This window comes from Aegilops tauschii, chromosome 2 (assembly GCF_002575655.3).
Source record: "Aegilops tauschii subsp. strangulata cultivar AL8/78 chromosome 2, Aet v6.0, whole genome shotgun sequence".
In the NCBI taxonomy this organism is placed as follows: Eukaryota; Viridiplantae; Streptophyta; class Magnoliopsida; order Poales; family Poaceae; genus Aegilops; species Aegilops tauschii.
In genome coordinates, this window is record NC_053036.3 from 105,519,145 (window position 1) to 105,527,735 (window position 8,591).

The window sequence follows — 8,591 nt, forward strand, 5'->3', positions numbered from 1 at the left end:
TTGATTAATCCCACCTCGCCACTTTACATCTCATCCTCCTAATTTATATAGGATTTCAGCCGACGTTGCAACGTGCAGCGAGATAAATAATAAGGAAAGAAAAGGATTTAAGACGGGGGATACTAATAAGGAAAGCCTTCCACGCTGAAGCAAATTTGAGAAAGAAATTTGTGCGGCCAGGGAAATAATAAGGAAGGAAAAGGAATTGAGACGGGGGGATAATAAGGAAAGCAATCCACACTGAGGCAAAGGATTGGAGAAGGAAATTGAGATAGGAGAAGGAAATTGAGATAGGAGATAATAAGGAAAGTGCTAGAATTAATTAAGAGGCTTCTCTTCGAGGAGAAGAGGCAGGAAAGATCCTGTCAAGAAAAAATTTAAATTAAATCAACTGGATTTCAGGGAGGTATTAAAGGAACGATTTTGGTGTATTCGTGTACGTGTGTGCTTGTGTGTTCCAGCCGGCCGCAAAGATCAATCAACCCCTGTGTATGTGTCCAGAAACTGTTGGTCACGTTATGAACTCTGGGTAATGTTGATCGATCGGCATAAGGCCGGGAGAGGGAATAATAAGAGGACGGATGAAAGGGATGCCGATCCTTTTGGTTGATTTTGCTTGCTTTTCCTTGATGAATGAAATCAACTATTTTGGTAATATATAAATTTCTTAGTTAAGAGAGGTAAACCGTCCAAAACATGCCAAATATGTGGATTGATTTCATGTGAACCGACCTACTGGAAGGTTTTATTCCCTTTTGCCAACTTAACATACGGCAGCTTCATGAATCAATTCTGATAGCTTCAATTGAATAGTTCTAGATTTTTCAGCAATTCATCTCATCCAGTAGTTTGATAGTTTTTTTATAGACTAGAAACAATCTTATGATATTTATTTACCATTCCAAAAAAATTAATTTGTGTACCACACTGAAAACAATTGAATGTTGATGTAATGTCGAAGTTCACCAGCCAATCCAAGCATCTTGAAAGATAAGCCTCACTATTCAAAGGAATAAAAATACTATTATAATTTTTAAAGGAATTAAACTGTTTTCCACAAAAAAAAGAATTAATCAGTTAGAATCTGACCCAATATAACTGAGCCACCTATTATTTTTAAAATGCGGTGGTGCTAAAATAGGGAGGCACATTCTTGAGGTCTTAGGGCATGCTCGTCAGGGATGTGTGATATTATTTTTCTCCCGTTGCAACGCACGGGCATGTTTGCTAGTTTCTTTAAAAAAAGTTGACATTTGGAGAAAACATTTTTTATGGGCAGGAGCATATGCTCCCAAGAGCTGAATTGGGTTTCTAAGACAACAGCCTCCCAAAGTTGGCATCAGCGGCTTCCAAAGCTAACTCTAGGGCGCGAGCCGCAGGCCGCAGTGGTGATTCAGCGCTATTCAGCGCTAGCGTTGCCTCACACTGGGACCCCGTCGCGGGTGATAGAGACATCACTGCATGGGCCGACCACGTGCATGCTAGGCTGAACCCGAATACAACATTTATTTCATTCCGAAGACAGCTTCCTTCAAACTCTCAAAACAGGCTTTCGCTCCGCTTTATATATAAAGCATCAACCGAGCAAACTACACGATCGAACGATACAAGATGGAGAGGTAGCCCTCTTACAAAGCCGATTTCAGAATAAATGGATCACCAATCGTACCGACAAAAAAGCACAGGAGGATCCCGAGTACAACGCCACGCTACGCCCTATACACCTAAGCTGCACGGTAACACCCTCAGGAGGAATGCCGGCGCCAAGCATCGCCGCTGTCGAGTCCACGATGGACAAAGGTTTTCACTCGGAACCCGGACATGGATGGGAACACCACAACGACGTCTTCAAGAAGAGAGTGGCGCCCTTGAGCGTCACCACCGTCGGCGCCAGAGCGCGGACCTTTCGCCCAGTAGTTCTCATGTGTCACCACAAGGTCTTCAGAAGAAGCATGACGTGCTCAAGTCCCTAGATCTGGATCGCGGCGCCCCCACAGAGACCGAGAGCAGGCCCGAGCTACCTTGCGCCAAGCCTCTCGCCACCCACACGACCAAGAGACAATGCCACCACCGCTGCCATCGGCCCCGCCGGAGAGCCAACCATGCGAACCACCTTCCAGGGCCGCCGCCCCGGCATCCATGCCACGAGACAGAGCCGACCGTCCACTTCACCATGCACAAACCGCGGTTGGAGAAGCCCGGCATTAGCCCCCAGGCCAGGGTTAGCGCCACCACCGTAGGGGTACCCACGCCTGAAGTCCCCTCCTATCTAGGTGGACTGCAGGGGACATGGCCTAGTGGCTACCGACGACCATCGTCGAGCCATCAACTCAGACGACGCCAAATCCGCGGCCTACGGCACAGATCCGACTACCGGCACAACGCTGTCCCGACCACCACCGCCACAGTCCTTCATCAACGCCATAACGAGAAGACGCCCCCCCCCCCCCCCCCAAATCGAACTGCAAGCTCCTACCTTGACCGGAACGGAGGCGGACCAGAGCCATGCACCGACTCTAGGGCGACCGGACGCCGGACGCCACGCGAGAGCGACGAGCCCCGGGCAGGAGGACTGCGTCAGACTCCCGCACCCACTACAAGAAATATGTCAACTTGTGACCCTCACTATTGGCCACTGAAAGGTCATTGTTTTTCATTTGCGACCTTTTTTGACCAAAAAACAGAAGGTCAAAAGCTGGCAGTCGTAAACTGAAATTAACGACCTTTTGTAAAAGGTCGTTGGTTCTTCGACCAAAATTTTGGTCACTAGCAGCCTCCCCAGACCACGTAGGCATCCAGCGTGGCAAGCTGATGTGGCACAAGAATCAGCCTGGTCCAATTCGATTTTCTACGTGGGCCTAGCCCAAGAATTCAGCCCTTTTAATGTATTTTTTCATGTGCTTTTATTAGCTACATAGGTCTAGCCCAACAATTCAGCCTTATTGATTTCTTTGCGTGGCCCTTTAAATAGCAGGTTTTCTTTTTGATCATGTATTTTTCTAGGCCATTTCTTTGCTGGGCCTCTCATGTTTTTCCCTCAAAAATAATTGTCCAATATAACTTGGGCCTAGCCCAGTTCCGAAAAAATGATCCAATCCAAAAAAAATATTATGCCATTGACATTACAACACATCACACCACAAGCTATCTTGGGCCTAGCCCTGCTCTAATACATTTTCAAAGCAACATGCAATGTTATTATATTACAACCATTCATTCCAGCAATACATATCTTTACATCCCAGGAACAGTAAGTGCCAAATAAAACTATTCTATGACAAATATGTGATGCACGCTCCCTGGTCGATTCATGAAAGGGAAGTTCTCAAGCTTGACAATCTCGCTGTCCGACAAGTCAATCATGTCAAACTGGTCCTGTTATCAAAAAAGGAACAAAGACAGTTATAAACACAGCTACAGAAGGACCTGGAGCAACTACAAACAATTCAAAAGAACCCTATGATTTCAATTTCAAATCAATCTAAACAGTTTAAATATTAAGCCATCGGTAATACAAAAATCTCCAAGAGGTGTGTCACTGATGGTAAAGTCAGTACAAGAAAGTAGGCTGGTAACACAAAAACAAGCCACACATAAAACCGTTATGCCCTGGACAACTACATAGAAGAAAGCAAAAGTAACCAGAACGATAGAGGTGTGGTGATCAAGTATATAAACACTCCTAGCAGCTAATTATATAAGGGCACTGCTCATAATGAAGAGCAAAGTATTTTTATGGGGAGGAAAGGCTCCCAGCTTCACCACCCCCAGGATATGCATTCAAACAAGAATTTATTAGTGAAGAAAGAAAAGAGCGGCTCCCCTGCTTTTTGCTGGAACTGCAGTAGCCTAGCTTAGCTTCAAACAAGAATAACGCCATCGCCTGGAGCTTCTCCAGGTCGGCGGTGAGGTCCAGGTTGGGGGAGAGCATGAAGCCAGCCCCGGCTGCAAGGGCGATGGCCAGCAGGCTGCCCTTCAGGCAGGTGGCGCCGCGCGACAGCCTCCTGATGATGGCCTTGCAGTACTTGTCTGCTTCCTTGATGGAAGCCTTCTCCCCAGAGTCCTCTGCTTCCTCCAGAGCAGCCTCATTCTGCAATACCAACCCATGTGCAGAAGATTAGAACATGCAGATATGTGCAGGGATATGTTGAGGGTTCAGTAAAATACTATCTTTGACCAAAAGGTAAATTAGCTTTGCATACATGCTTAAAAAGTGTCAATGCCACATATGTCTCATTTTCATCATAACAGCTTGAACTACTTTCTAAAGAGCATTTGCTAGTAGAACAACTATGCACATAAAGTACGATCACAATGGATGATATGCAGATATATGCGGGGATGTAAATATTACTTGCAGGGATATGGAGGTGTATATTTGATCAACAGGTAAATTAGCTACGGCATGCAAGCTTAAAAAATGTCAATGCCACATATGTCTCATTTTCGCATCACAGCAGCCTGAACTACTTCCTACAGAGAATTTGCTAGTAGAACAAGTATGCACATAAAGTACAGCCGGAATGGATGAAAGCATCTGAACACTAAAAAACACTAGACATGGAATCCAGTAACAGCAAATGGATATATACTACTAGACTATACGATAAGCAAGTAGAGCAGTATAGATTCAGGCACCACAAACAAGCTGTTAAAAAAGAAAAAGAAAAACACTCACGCACTGCAAACGCGTCAGTACTATTCAGACATACACCAGGCAATAATTCCAAAAGTAGCAGCACATCAGTACATAAATTCCCAGAATCACTAACGATACTGCAAGGCTCACGAGCAGCAGTAATTAACACTGACGGTTAACCAGAGGAAACCTAAGACAAGAGGGTGTGCCCTCAGGGACGGCGTGCCTGGCGAGCTCGAGCAGAGAGAGTGGAAGACGGCTTTGAGTGCCTTACCTAAGTCGGGGAGAAGCAGCAGAGTCGAGGGATGGGTGTATCTCGAGCCTGGCCGAATCGAGCAGGGATTGTCCACGCTGAACGCTGGCGTCATCACCACCGTGTTGCCGGCCTCCTGCCTGCGTGAGGAAGAAAATGGCGTGCGTTAGGGAAGGGAAGGGAAAGGAGGAAGAGCAGATCGAAGAGGGGGTGGGGGTGACCTTGATGGCGAGCGGCGTCCCGGGCAGAGCAAGTTCATGTCCGGCGCCTGGCCTCTCCTTCCTGATTAGAGAAGGGGAGGGAGACGGGTCATGGCGTCTAGGGCATGCGTCCGCGCCGTGATCCGGACGGGATCCCGATGGGATCTACACGAGGCCGCCGCTGCCCCTCCCCCGCCGCGGGGCAGGGTGCGGGTCACCTCCCACGAAAGGAGACAGAGACGGGGCCGGCGCGGACATGGATGGGACTCGGACGCGCGGCGGAGGTGGTTGCCGAGGCGGTCGCGGAGACGGGGTGGGTCGCCGGGATTTGTTGCGTGGTGGAGGCGCCGTGAGGAGGGGAGGAGGAGGGGGCGAGGGAAGGAGGGCGTCGCCGCCGGCGACGGGAAGCGAGAGAGAGAGAGAGAGAGGGAGGCAGCGTCTATCTGGATCGGGGAGAGAGAGAGAGAGGGAGGGAGGCAGCGTCGATCTGGATCAGGGAGAGAGAGAAAGGGGGAGGCGGCGGGCGGGAGGAAGGGAAGACAGGTGAGTGAGGTAGGGTTTGGTGCGGTGGGTTTCTTCAGATGGATAGACCATTGGATTGCTAGCAAAGGATGGATGGATGTCTACCCTGTCATCGATCCATGTGACAGATGGTTCCACCAATCACTAGCATATGTAATTGTGCTTTTTCTCTTTTGTTTCTTTTAGTATATTTTTTACCCTCTTATTTCGGTTAACACTTAACATATTAGCCTCATGTTGTATGTTTAAATGACCCAATATTGTGCACATATGTGTATCTTAGGATTTCAAACAATGATGATTTTGTGGTCTTCATTTGCATTGCACACAAAAATCAATTTTCATTTTTCGAGTGCCCAAAATGAGTTTTTTTGTGAAGGACCTACCATATATTTGTTGCAAAATTGAACCAAATCATTTTACTAAAATATTAGGCCACATTTTATGCACAATTGACCAAATGGTTGGGTGTCAGAAGTTTTGATCCACCTGTCACGAAAAAGACAAAATTTCGATGATTAAGCTCGAAGCGGATCAAAATTGAACTGCAGCTGCCTCATAGTTTGCTCCTTATTTTTTCCAAAAATCATTTTTAAGTACAAAAGTATCTATTTAATCATAGAAACATCAAAAAAAATTCCAAGATTCAACCACTAGCTACGAACGGTCATGCCCGCCGTTTTGACCGCATTTTGAAACGGGCATAAAAAATTCAAAAAAAATCAAAAAATTGGAAAACCTTCGCATAGTGTCATTATATGTGACCAAGTTGCCAGGAAAAATAATAAAGTTGTAATACGATAATTAATTTAAAAAAGTGTTTCTCATAAATGAGCTATCATGCGTGAAGATTCGTGGCTTTCAAGCCAAATGATCACTCTTATGGCCACATTCATGGCATAGTTTGTTCAAATGACCTCATACTGTGCACAAGGGTGCCTCTGGGAATTCCAAACAATGTTGCCTAAGGGAGTTTTCATTTTCTTTGCACGGAAAATTCATTTTCCATTTTTCGAGTGCCCGAAATGAGTTCTTTTGTGAAGGACCTACATATATTTGTTGCAAAATTGCACCAAATCAATTTTATAAAATACTAGGCCATGTTTAATGCACAATTGACCAAATGGTTGGGTGTCAAAAGTTTTGATCCACCTCTCGTGAAAAAGACAAATTCCCGCCGATTCAGTTGGAAACGGGTCAAATTTGAACTGCAGCTACCTCATAGTTTGCTCTATATTTTTTCCAAAAATCATTTCTAGGTACATAAGTATCTATTTAATCAAAGAAACACCAAAAAATTCCAAGATTCAACCACTAGCTAGGAACGATCATTCCCGCCGTTTTGACCGCATTTTGAAACGAGCATAAAAAATTAGTCCCGGTTCTGCACGAACCGGGACCCATGGGGGGCATTCATCCCTGTTCGTGAGCCAAGGGGGCCGGCCGGGGCCTCGTGGGTATTGGTCCCGGTTCGTCTGGACCCATTTGTCCCGGTTCTAGGCACGAACCGGGACCAATGGTCCTCGCTCCTGGCCCACATACATTGGTCCCGGTTCGTGCCTAGAACCGGGACAGAAGGGGGAGCTTTAGTCCTGGTTCCTGCCACGAACCGGGACAAATGAGTTGCGTATATATACCCCATCGCCGCAACAGAGCACTCCACAGTGCTCTGTTTTTTCTGGCCGGCAAGGGGAGGGCATTTGGGTGCTCTAGCTCACCTCCTATGCACATGAGGTGTTCGATGAAATGCCCGAGCCACACTAGTTAAGCTTTCTCCTCTCGAAGCTCGACCTCCGAGCTTCATTTTCCCCGAGATTTGTCTAGGTTTAGCGGTTTGTCACGTCCCGTCCCCGTCTTCACCGCCGTCGATCGCCCGCGCCGATCTCGTTGCCGGCACCACCGTAGTGAGCCTCTTGTTCTTATCTTCTTTCTGAAAGAAAAAAATTCTTGCTTCAGATAGATACTTGTCTAATTTTCTTACTTTTATTATTCCTTGTTATTATATAGTGCGATGGTTTTGGTATCCGCCCCCGTCGGCCCTCGTCCTGTCTATGATTAGAATGTGGTATATATTATCTTTTTATAACTATTTGGTTCATTTATTGTTTATGACAATTATGCCGACCAACGTGACATAGATTTTATTTATCTAGGAGGTGGTTGAACCGGAAATTCCAACCGACCCTATTGTCGAGAGGTTAAATTTAGTTGAAGAAGAAAACAATTACTTGAAGGAAAAAATAAAAAAAATTGAGGAGGAGAAGATGATATTGGAGTTGCATGTTGCGGATGTCGTCGATGATCACAAGATCAAGATGGATGCAATGCGGTTGAAGATTAGAAAATATGCCATTCATACCAAGGCTTGGTATCATTATGGCGTTGGATCAATTGTTACCTTGGTTGTGATTATGATTGCATTTGTTGTTGCATTGGAAGTTTTACATAGTTTCAATGTATGGTTTAACTAGTGCTCTAGAGAGCTATATGTCGTTCAATTTGAACTATGTATGTACTTTGGTTTTAATGTGATGATGAACTACTATTAATTTGGTCACTTATCCATCCATGTGAATCTGTAATAGTTTTTGACACACATAATTATATATAATGCACGCAGATGAACCGACAATGGATGTACGGTGACAGACACACCTCCGAGTACATTAAGGGCGTGCATAATTTTCTCGAAGTGGTTGAGGCAAACAAGCAGAATGGTTTTATGTGTTATCCATGCCCTAACCCTCTCAACTTTTTAGCACATGCTATGTGGGTGAAATGATGATACCATGCCAACTTTCAACCTTTTCAGAGTTCATTTGAAATGCTTTTCAATTTCAGGGTCTTATAGCTAAAAAAATCAGTAAATGCATGAAAAATAACAAATGAAGTCAGAAAGGGTTGAAAATTGATGATGTGGCTTTGAATGTTGCATTTTGAACACACAAAAAGTCTGGAGTTCAAATAAGTTCAAAAA

The 8,591-nt window shown here is 45.3% G+C and overlaps 1 long non-coding RNA gene across 1 annotated transcript; it reads right to left on the bottom strand.

Moving 5' to 3' along the window:
- Positions 1-3,087: 3,087 nt before the first annotated feature.
- Positions 3,088-5,687, bottom strand: LOC109735300 (uncharacterized). The gene is made up of 3 exons (XR_002226091.4): positions 5,114-5,687; positions 4,914-5,032; positions 3,088-4,090 (listed from the first exon to the last, which is right to left on the bottom strand). It is a non-coding gene; the product is annotated as an uncharacterized lncRNA (long non-coding RNA).
- Between the last annotated feature and the right edge of the window lie 2,904 nt (positions 5,688-8,591).